Here is a 12,575-nt window from a genome sequence, read left to right as displayed (position 1 = left end):
TCCAGTTTCCAGTTGAAAGGTTTTACCTTCGTTTTCGGGGGTGGTTAGCTGTGGATAACATTTGTTATGGCTCTACTTGGATTTCTGTGTTGGGACTCAGTCTATCACAATCAAAGGCCGGTTTGGGTTTAGTCGGCTCAGCTTTAAGCAGCCGATGAATGTCAAACAGCTTCTGCCATAATATTGGGCCTTTAAATTGGGCTATGAGTAATTTGCTCCAAATCAGGTTGATGGACATCTAATTGGGCTTCGAATTTTGGAGCTTAATGGGTTAATTTGACCGAAATTGGCCCAAATTTTAGCTGCGTGGATGGTAGGTTTTCTTGAATAACAAGTAGATACAATAAAACCCTACTTTCCCCAGAATCCCTTGTCTTTGTTTTTACCTAGAATTCTTGTCAATCGATTATTCATAGGGTGAGTAATTGATAGAACAAAACTAGCCCCTAATACACTGGAAAAGCAAAAGGGTGAATCATGGCATCCTTGTCAGCCCTGGTTGATTTGTCTTGGTTAATGGCATTGCTGCAAGAAAAACCAAAGTTCCATCAATCTTGCCCATGTCAACCAAGCACAACGCAACAATCTTTCTTCTGCAAAGATTGCATGCTGGGTTTTTTGTTTTGTGAAAGTTGCAAGAACTACTCTCTTGATCATCGAGATCACCAAGTTCTTCAAGTAAGTAGTTTCCCCACCTTTAGAACTGTATTCTTTGATTTTTAATGATTCGATAATTATTCGTTTTTGTTTCCTTTTCAGGTGTTTAAATTTGTGTATCAACGATTAGGAATTAGGGTTTCAGTAATACAAGATTTGTTCTACTTATCTGATATCGAATATGATAATATCGAGAATTATGGTTGGATTGTTTACATTGATAGAAAGATACAAGAAAAACAGCATGGAAGTAGTGGAAGTAGTAATAGTAGTAAGAGTGGCTACAAAGGTAGAAAAGAGTGTGAAGTATGTGAATGTGAATTACAAAGTTCAACATCAAAGTATTGCTCAATCGAATGCAAGGTATGAATCATTCCCTTATATTTACTTGTATTCATATTTCTCTTTACTGTATTTCCTTTTTTCAATTGGATTCTTTTGTAGGTTGAGAAACAGACCAATTCGATTATTACTTCCTATGATGAATAAGCTGCAGGTGGAACTTCTAAACAAGAAACAGATGAAAAAACCCAAGAGCACCATCACCACCAAAGTTTCCTTTTTCCTAGATTTTCCATAGTTTTCTGCAACTATGCCAAGTTCATCTATTCAAGGAATAATGTATTGAAGGGATTTTACATTCTTTCAATGGTTGGGAAAAGAGTACTTTAACTATGTTTCTCTCCCCCACTCTTTATAATTTTCTTCTCAAGATTACACTTGCTCTAATCTCAACATGCTACAAGGTATATGTAGAGATTTTTTTTCAATGCATAATACTCAAACTATTTTTTATTAAATAGGTTAACAAATAAATAATGTGTGTAATATATAACCTTATCTATATTTTTATTAAATTAATGTTATGTAATTTTTTCTCTAATCTCCCTTTTTTGCATTAAAATAAAAACATTATATTTCAAGTCCATCATTTTCTATTCCTAATAAAAAAATTACTTCTTTTTTATTTCACTTCTAACTTCCTTCTTAAAAAAAAAATGAAAAACTATAATGGGTTTAAGTTTTGACTATTAGGGAAGAATAGTTATAAGGCCCATTAAAAGCTTTCTCTTTTCTTTTCTTCAAACAGAGGAAGGCTTTCAAATAATGGAGGATAAAAAGTAAGTGATTACTTTTAAATTGGAATTAATTTAAAAATAATGATTTAGGGTTTAGGGTTGCAAATGCATGCAAAAATTTAATTTTATATGTTAATGATTACTAGAGATATCACAATTCTGAATACAAAACCAATACGAAAAACCCTAAATCATCTATGTCAAATAAAGATTTATTTGACAATCATTAAATCTGCTATTATAAAAGAGACCTTTACACGTAAGATTCAACAAAATGAGTGACGAAGTCAAAATTTCATCTTTGAAGAAACAAACAAGATGTTAGTCGAATGTGATAGTGGAGTTGAGAATAATTCTATTATAATAGATTTTATTTTAACCTATAAGTTACTAAAATTAATTATTGAGTAAGTGCTGTAGGAACGTCTCACTAGACCAAAAAGTTATTGTAGAAGTAATACTATAAGATTCTAAAACTTTTGGTGTATATGTGTGTGTATGTATTTATTCTTTTATATGGAAATTGAGAATAAATTTTGTACCACCCGATTAACAATTATAGTAAATGATATGATATGATAAAGAAAATAGATGACAAGAAAAAAATAGTTGAACAAGGATGACGTACAGAACCAAAATGAGAAGCTATGAATCATATCCATGTCGATTAAGGATTATTCGACAAATTAAAAACATAGTTTACTTATAAATGAAGGTATTTAAAAAGTTATGCCTTTTAAGTGTGTTATTCACTAAATTCATAGCTAAAAAAATCCTAATGAACAAACCAACAATATATTATTGAGAGTTTTATGACAAGTTCTTTATAAGCACCTAAAATTAGATATTTGTCAAATTTAGATTTAAAATATATACTACGAAGTCGGGTTGTCAAAACACGGACAAACCATGCATATTGGGCCTTTAATTTGGGTTGTGAAAAATAAGTAAATGGGCTTTGAATGTTGGGTCTTAGTGGGTTGGATTGGGTTAAGTTGGCCCAAATGTTTATTGTGGATTTCATGTCTTTTATCATTTCTTTTGTTTTAAACATAATATCTTAGAAAACTTTTAAATTATTCAAAAAAAAATTAAATAAGTTGTTATTTTTTATTACATTCAATTCAGTTTTTTTATTTTTATTTTAAGTCAAATGAATTTTTATAACTAATAATTAATTTTGTTAAAATACCACGTACTGATGTGACATATTGACATATATCAATAGATGATGATGTGGCATATTACTGTTATATGATAACACAAATATGTAACATTTTTACCTTTTTTACTTTTTTTCCCTTCCAAATTTCAAGGGTTTTTTGAATTTTTAATAAAATAATCATAAATAATTTATTCTTTCTTTTAAGTTTTCCTTTTATTTCATCACTATATGTTTCCTTTTTATTTTTTAAGTTTTTAAATGTTAAATAAAAAATATTTTCATTTTTATTCAATTAAATTAGATTGTGATATTATTTATATTTTAAGTTGATAAAGATTGAATAAAACAATATTTTCATTATTATTTAATTTAATTAGATTATGATATTTTTAGATATTTTTTAGAGTAATTATGACTTTTTATATATGTAAATAATAGGTGAGTAATGGTAATAAATAAAAATGAACTAACAATGAATTTTGAAAGAAAGGAACCAAAAGAATACTTTAGAAGTGTATTGAAAGAAGTTTTTGTATTTTATCATATATTTTTAGGGTTTCAATCAATTCTACATGTCATGGGTCTCATATCAAATGGGATGCGTTTTGGACTTATAAGTAAAAGCCTTTTTTCACTTAATAAATATGTTTTTTGAATTGAAAAATGTGAGCTCACGATAAGCAGTATCAAAATCTATCCCTCTTCATTGATGTGAAATTCCCATGAAAAATACTAGAGTTGAGGTAGGCTCGAACCAAAGTGAATCTCTCTTCTATATATATGTATAAAAGAGTCATTGATATGAGACCCCTATGAAAGATATTGAGAAATGTCAAGGTAGGTCCATACCAAAGAGTAAATCTCTCTCCTTTTTATGTAAAAGAGTCACTGATGTGAGACCTTTTTTTTCGACCAATATGATGCTTAGTAAAACTATAGATTTGCCCACTATAAACCTAAAATTTTGGCATTAAAATGAAAAAAGGAGAATGATATGAAAGGATGCATTATTAAAAAAAGGAAAAATACTTAAATCTTTTTCATGAAATATATACTTAAAAACTTGGATTTTAATATGAAAGTTAATTTAACTTTTCGTAAAATTTATTTTCGTTTCATTTTCCTTTTTTGCCCAAGTTTATATTTTGCTTCTTAAAAAATTATTAAATACAAATATAAAAATCATATTTGATTAAAAATTGAATAAATATATAAAAATATAACATCAAGTGTAATTTAATATATATATAAATAAAATCAATTAAGATTCTTGTGCAATGTCAACCAAAGAGCCTCTTAGGTGATGATTTTCCATATATAGCTTAGATAGGTATGAAAAGAGAAAGGTCAAAATACTTGGGAAGTACCCCTATTAGGGTATTTTTTTTAATTTAGTCCATCTACTCAAAATCGTAATATTTTAATTTTTTAATTTTTAGAATTACTTCAGTTTAATCTCTTTAACATTTTTCATCCAAATTGACCATTATCGTACTGACGTGGCGTCAGATGCTAACGTGGCATATAAAGGGGTTTTGGGTGCTGATGTAGTAGTGTCGCGTCATCCTGGCATGCTGATGTGGCATGTTAAGAGGTTGCCATGAGGCACTTTTATATGTTGACACGTGACAATTTATTTTTCTAAAAATGCACTTGTTAAGAATTGAACCCAGAACCTCTAATAAATAAAACAATGTCTTTATCATCACACTAAACTCTTACTTCTAATAATATCTTGCTTGAATTTTTTTTCTTCTTTCTTCTTTTTTTTTTCTTATTTTTGTCTTTCTTTTCATAAAACTACACCATTTTGGAGCCTTCTTATACTCTAAAAGACCATAACTATAAAAATCCTTTGGAAACTTCTTCTTAAACTACGTAGTTTTATAAGAAAATGACAAAAAAAGGAAGAAAGTTCCAAAACGATGTAATTTTATAGAAAGAAAGAAAAAAGTAAGGAAGCAAAAGAGAGAAGAAAAGAATATTAGAAATTCAAGCAAGATATTATTAAATGTAAAAGTTTAAGTGTGATGGTAAAGATATTGGTTTATTTGTTAGAGGTCCAGGGGTTCAAATCTTAACAAGTGCTTCTTTTGAAGAATAAATTGTCACGTGTCAACATATAAGAGTTCCATTTGGCAATTCATATCCATAAGATGATGTGATAGTGCCATATCATCGACCCAACCTTGAAGTGTAATATGGCAATGCCATGTCATGCTTGGCATGTTGATGTGACACTATATATCAACATCCAAAACCTTTTTATATGCCATATCAGTATTTGGTGTCACATCAATGCCATGTCAGTAACAATCAATTTGGATTAAAAATATTAAACATTTAGTGTCACATCAGTGCCATGTCAGCACTGTAATAGTCAATTTGGACTAAATATATTAAGAGGATTAAATTGAAATAATTTTTAAAATTAAAAAATTAAAATATTACGATTTTAAGTAAAGAGACTAAATTTTAAAAAATACACTAATACATAAACTTTTCAAATATTTTACCTAAATTTATATTTTGTTTCTTAAAAAATTAATAAACATAAATATAAAACTCATATTTGATTAAAAATAGAATATATATATATATATATATATAATCAATTAAGAATCTTGTGCAACTGTCAACCAAAGATCCTCTTAGGTGATTATTTTCCACATATAGCTTAGATAGGTACGAAAAGAGAAACATTCTTGTACCAATATGTAATTTACCAACCACGTTGGGAAACTTTTGGGTGGCATTATTGAAATAAAGTCAAGCATGAATGGCGAACTTTGTCGTACCACATGCAATGAGTAACCACGTAGGAAACTTTGGGTGGACGTGCAAATTCGAAACTAATAAAGATAAAGAGATGTTTTTGCCCATCGAGATTTCCTTCCAATCTTTTCTTATTTTATTTTATTTCTTTAATATAAAAAAGATTTATTAATATAATATTTAATAAAGGTAGAGAGGAAGACAAAAGGAAAAAGAGAAAGAGGAGATCAAGAGAGGATATAAGATCGAAAGAAAAGTAAGGAGAGAAAAGAAAAAAAAGAGTGAGATGTGAATAGTAAATGCAAAAAAAGTAGGGCATTTCCTGTCTTGGTCGTGATATAAATTCGTGCATCTATTAAGCTACATGGTTTATAGTGATAAGCTTTGTTTTTTTTTTTTAATTAAAAAAAAAGATTCAAATTCTATTTTTTTAACTAAAGAGATCGTGTATCAAGTAATGAGTCGGCCGCGCCGGACGGCGGGCACGCTTGGGACACGGGGCGCGATCTGGTCCGCCCAGCGGCCCCTGAGGGCCCTAGACGGAAGGGAGACGAGCGAGACAACCGATTGCCATCGTTATAGGTACGCAGCACAGGATCCCGAGAGGCCCCCTGGGGCACGATGACCGCGGGGGGATAGACTGAAGAGAAATGTTCGGGTGCACAATAACATACTAATTATTTACTCTAATAAGGTTATAATTATACTTAGAAATATTTTTTGGGAAATTATGTTCCTTGTATGATGAACATGACACAAATATTTGATTTACAGTTTACTTTTGTGTACTTTACGTAGGGGTTTGGAAGGGAAGACATTGTACCAAACGATCACCATTCTGTCTCATGTTTGTTTTAGAACTTAAAACATTACATAAATCCAAACATCATTTTCGATCAGCGTTCTCTCTTTTTTTGTTTTAGAATCTGACGCTTTAGAAAAAGTGACATGATCGGGTCTTCCATGCTATAGTGCAAGTGTCAACACTGATTACCCACCCCAAATGTGGGTCTCTATCTTGCACGTGCTGGATACAGTAATGACCTTTAATCAATGGATACCGATTATGCCAATGTCTGGTAATGATATGGAGGACAATCTCACCAAATTGGGAGTGGATCGAAGGAATGATCTGATCCAATATTTCCCTTAATCAATTAATGGCTGTTTGTGATGGATAAGGAGCTACCGGTTCTGATACAATAATTCCTTCTTGATGGTGGTTGAGTTGTGTTATCTTGACAGGTTGGGCCTCCTGCTGTGGGTTGAATGGCGTGTCTGGAGCTGATGCTTTTGAGAGTAAGGATTTGGAAGAAAAGGAAACATATAAATGATATTGTTTCTCTTCCTTACTTGTTCTGTTCTGGTTGGTAATTCTTTGAAGCATATTGGGATGTATCGCTGAGAATGAATAGGCTTATGTGAATGTTGGTATAGTGATAGGTTGATGCGTCTGGCTATGTTTCTTTCTCTGCCAGGTTGATAACAGAGTGTTAAGACTGACTTAGTCAGGATAGTCTGTCTCCTTTTGTAAAGGGTTAAGCACAAGTTGCAGACAAGCATTCTTAATTCTGACCGACAGCAAACAACTGGTCATGGTTTAAAGAATATGCCCTGCTTTCCGCATCCTGATTACTAGTAATGTTTATTGAAGAAATGATGGAAGAAACCAGCAACATTACTCTATATCTTGGGTAGCTTGCTGAATCAAAAAAGAGGGTGAAGCTGGATTTGTTGTTCAATATCAAAGACATTGATTCCAATGTGGAACGGAAGTTCTACAATAGTGTTCTTGGCTAAGATATTGATTCCAAAAACCCACTGTCGGCATAAAAGCAGCATGGCTAAGAATTGTTAGCATTGTTCATCCCTCTTTTTCCAGTGGAAATCCAAATCAGGAGAAAAGAAAAAGAAAACGTCTTGTTAAAGAGGAGGAATATACAAAGAAACTAACAAACACATAAAAGCAACTATGGATAATTAAGAGCTTGCGCAAACTACCCTTACTTTTTGGGATGCAAAGAAACTAACAAACACATAAAAGCACAGGCTTATAAAGAGAATCAAGCACTTAAGATTCAACAAAAGACCTTCACAAATACAAGATGTCTGATAGATTCAAAGTCCATTATATATCCAAGAAGATTGCATACCACAACATGACAAGGGCCTGATCAATGGTTGCGCACTTGGATCTTGTATTTCCCATCATCGTCAATGTAAATTGTCAATGTAGCACCAAGGTGATAGTTGCCAATGAAATCTCGCCACCCTTTACCACGAATGATACATGAATCCCCATCAACATGGGTTAACTCCAAGTCAAGCTCCCCATTTTCACTCTGAACTCGCAACTCACTGCTTCCTTTGGTGAGCAGATCGAGGTTGCCGTCTTTACTGCTAATCCTCAACCTCTCTTTATCCTTTATGGTACTAATAATTTTCTCAAGGACGAGCTTCATCATGGCGTACTTAATTTGAAAGATACTTAGGTTACAAAGAACCAATATTTGCATGAATATGTTGATACCAAGCCCATATATAAAAGGGAGTGAACCATTTGACAAAAGACAGGTTTGCGCCCCTTTTTGAATAGGAGTATACAGGACAGCTGTTGCCACGACATTCAAGTGCCTCATTGAAGAACCTGTGGATCATTAGTCATTGCCGAAAGCAATTCTCGGATGCGCATTGGCAAACATTATATTCTAACAATGAGTTATAGTACTCCTACGTATAAGTAATTAAGTCTGTTAAAGCTTTACAATTCGATACAACTTCACAAATGTAAACATAACTTTAGTCTCTATGTTACAAGTGTCAAACTTTAATCGAACCTCGTGTAATTTAAACGCTTTTAACAGCTGCCGTGGTTACGCACGTGCACCTTGGCATCTGCACTCTAACCGAGGAAACACATCAAGAGTCATTCTAATAAACAGGAGGCAAGCTAATGCTATTCCGAGTCTTCTTCTTCCCTCTCTTTATGCCATTTATGAAAAGCAAAGTATTTATAAATGTTAATATAATCTGCACTGTAGTGACTAATATCGCCATGTCTGTTTCTCCTGGAACAGAAAAGGGGATCAAAGGATTTGTTTATTCTTTGGCCTCTCTTTTTATCCTCTCTCTACCCTTTTTCACTTTCCCTCATAGGCAATCAACTGTTTCCCTCAAGAATTTGTAAGTGAAATCAATATAGGGTAAGCCTTGTCGAAAGCCATAGACTCTTTTTCCAGTGTAGATCAGCACGCATTTCCAGTGTAGCAGGAGATCTCTATCCCCTTTCTATCTCACACGCATGCTGCATGCATGGAAGTTGGGTCCATCCTTGATGCTTCTTGCCCACCTTTCCCATGATGACAAACTCATAATGGGTTTATACAACTGTATCAAGACTTGCGTTCTACCTCTAGTCAAGGGCACTCTGTGCAGATCGATCACAATGTAAGATAGATTCTGAGGGGAAAGCAAGGAAGGTAGTCGGTTGCTCTTGTGTTGAAGTTGTTCTCAGCATGCAGCACAAGGATTAAGGAATTCGTTAGAGGAGGAGGGTTCTTTAGTAGAAGCACAGTTGATGTAAAACGACACAGTACTTGGCCTGGCCATTTTCTTTCTTCATAAGATTGCAGTGCAGAACTGCTTATTGTCTCTTAAGCAGGGGTCTGTTTAAAGAACAGTTACAGTGAAATCAAGCAGCAGACCCCACCAAAGCTTATTCTGTCCCCTTCTTAGTTCACAAAACTAAAGCAAACAGGGTCCACCATCCCATCGAGAATACTGGCTTTGTCTGCCTCGAAATATTACTTAGATTAGAATTGGCTAAGTAGTTGCATATTTTAAGCAACTTATAAGATCTTAAGCACTAGCAGAACATAATTAACATATCATAATCTAATTTTGTTATTACTTTTTAAGTAATTTAAAAAATTTAAAATCAATTCAAAGGTCTTAATTTTGTACTGTGCACCTCATTATGGTTAAGCGAACATACAATGATGTATATTGGAATACTGTACTATGCTCAGTAATTGAATGGAGGTAATGAGCCCATTATTCTTACTTCTGGGACTAATTTTTGGAACCCTAAATTAATCCTTGTTCCGAATTAACATAAAATGGGTATATTTAATTTCTTTCTTCTAATTATTTCAAGTGGAAGAAGTCAATAAAATGCTAAAAATAATATTCCAATTAGAACAAGAAGAATTTAGCTAGAATTATGGAAATTAAAAAGCTTAAAGAATATTGTCATAAATCATAATCAAGATAGTAATTATCTCTATTAGAACACGATAGTAATTTAGCATAGGAAGGGTGTTTTTATGAGAAAGAAATATACTTAAAAATTCTTTTAATGAAATATACAATTTAACACAAAACACATTTATTTAAATTAGGTTAAAAAAAATTCTTCTCTATCCAACCCCATCTTTGATTTTCTTCTCTTCTTCTTCCTCTCCCATTAAAATTAGGTTTTGACAAAATTATACATCTTATATTTAAATAAAAAGGTCTAAAAATAATCTAATCTCTGTTTTAACTTCCATCTTATATTTGCTTTTTCCTGGATGAAATCTTCAGAAGCTGTGAAAAGAAGACCTAGTAGTGTTTTTTTTTTTCAAAAACCCAGCTTTTTTCCAACCCTTTTAACTTAATTTCACAATTAAGCAAGTGCATCTGTGTTATGTAGACTGAACAAAAAGCTTGCTGACATCCTAAGGTATGATAAGGAACAGATATGGAGGTGTCTATCATCAAATAAATTTTAATTTAAATTTGACATACGTAATCATACATGAATCGAATGTTTGAATATTTTTTTAAGTTTATTTTATCTTATTTGCACATGAATGCAAAGCGCATATCACCATTTCTGTTTCTTTACAAACACAAAGAGGGGAATAAAGGATTTGTTGATATGGTTGTACTACCATTGGTACAGTGCATGGTTGTGTATAAAAGTGGTAGCAAATTAAGGCAAAATGCATGCAAATAAATCAACATCAGCTTTTTGTTGGCCCCAACTAATAATGCACTGTCATGGCTAACACCCTTTCTTTCGTAAGGGTTTTTTTTTTTTTTAATGATCGTTCTATAATATCGTGTCATGCCATAAAATATTGTTTTAATCAAATATGAATCGTGTTATTGGCAACATCGTATCTTAGGACAATGATAACCTAGTCTCACGTGCTAAATCAAAGTTTATTAGATTTTAAAACGGTTATAAAAATAATTATTTATCACGACGCAAGACGGTTGTCTTTTGCTTTTTGTTTTCACCTACATAATAATGATGCTCCCCGCAATGGATGTCCCTGTGGTTATTAATGCAGGCGGCGCTGAATCACAAAAGCTTAATTTTTAAAATACTATTTAATAATTTTTGCACAAAAGCTTAATCAAATTTTATAAAATATTTTAATAATATTATGAAAAAAAATCAAAGTATCTTATTGTGATATTCTAATCATAATATAAGTATATATAATCACAACCTTATTTTGTAAAAATAATAAATAATTAATTAATTAAAAACAAAAAGGTGGATTTTATTTGATGGGTGAGATCTTCCTTTCAATGTTGTCATCATTTGCTAAAAAAGTATACATATTGTCATCATTAGCTAAACAAATGTTGGTTCGCTCTTTCAAAACAGGTATCTCTTTGGGGTTAGCTAGAAAGAGTAGGCCAACCTAAGCGAGAAAAATGCCATAACTAGAAAGTTTCCCACATGCATTTGATTAAAGATAAATGATTTGATAGGTTGGATCGGTTTGGTTTGGTTGGATTAAATAAATTAAAAATTTTGATACTTTAGTGGTGTATATGATGCAGCTTGTATCAAAACAGATCAAATATATTTAAAGAGTTTGCATTTTACAAAGTGTGTTATTTGCTGAATTTATAGCTAAAATAACCTAATGAAATATGTTATTCAGAGTTTATAATAACAGGTTCTTTATAAACACCTTTTAAAGTTAGGTCTATGCAAAATTAGAATTTAATTGCATGCCATGAAGACAGTGACGTATGAAGAAGAGACTATGCATGATATTGGGCCTTCAACTTGGTTTTTGAGTCTAATTCGGCCAAAATCAGGTTGATAGGAAAAGTAACTGGGGTTCCAATGTTGGGTTATTAATGGGCTAATTTGATATAAATTGGCCTAAATTTTAGTTGTGTACGGTGAGTTTTCTTGAGTAACAGGTAGGCACAATAAACCTTACTTTCCCGAGAATCACTTTGATTTTACCTAGATTTCTTGTCAATTGATTATTCATAGAGTGAGTAATTAATAGAACAAAACTAGCCCCTAATACATTGAAAAAGCAAAGAGGAGAATCATGACAACCTTGGCAGCCCTGGTTGATTTGTCTTGGTTAATGGCATTGCTGCAAGAAAAGCCAACGTTTCAACAATCTTGCCCATGTCAATCAAGCACAAGGCAACAATCTTTCCTCTGCAAAGATTGCATGCTGGGTTTTGTCTTCTGTGAAAGTTGCAAGAACTACTCACTTGATCATCAAGGTCAACAAGTGCTTCAAGTAAGTAGTTTCCCCATTGCATTCTTGGTGCTTAATTATTCGATAATTTTTTTGTTCTTTTCAAGTGTTCAAATTCACGTACCAAATATTAGGAATTAATATTTCGATAATAAAAGATTTGTTTTACTTTTCTGATATTGAATATGATAATATCAAGAATCTTGATCCAATTGTTTACATTGATAGAGAGTCACAAGAAAAGCAACATGGAAGTAGTAGTAATAAGAGTGGCTATAAAGTAGCAAAGAGTGTGAACTATGTGAATGTGAATTGCAAAGTTCAAAATCAAAGTACTGTTCAATCGAATGCAAGGTATGAATCATTCCCTTATATTTACTTGTATTCATA

At 32.1% G+C, this 12,575-nt stretch overlaps 1 pseudogene; it reads left to right on the top strand.

The window, feature by feature from the left end:
- The first annotated feature begins 12,026 nt into the window (after nt 1-12,026).
- The window catches only part of LOC149527049 (casein kinase 1-like protein 6), a 1,607-nt pseudogene continuing 1,058 nt past the window's right edge, over nt 12,027-12,575 (top strand).

The sequence above is a fragment of the Theobroma umbraticum genome, unplaced genomic scaffold (assembly GCF_002168275.2).
Source record: "Theobroma umbraticum cultivar Fairchild unplaced genomic scaffold, ASM216827v3 scaffold_67.0, whole genome shotgun sequence".
Taxonomy (NCBI): Eukaryota; Viridiplantae; Streptophyta; class Magnoliopsida; order Malvales; family Malvaceae; genus Theobroma; species Theobroma umbraticum.
Note: the sequence above shows the minus strand (reverse complement) of the source record. Positions and strands in the feature narration are given on the sequence as shown.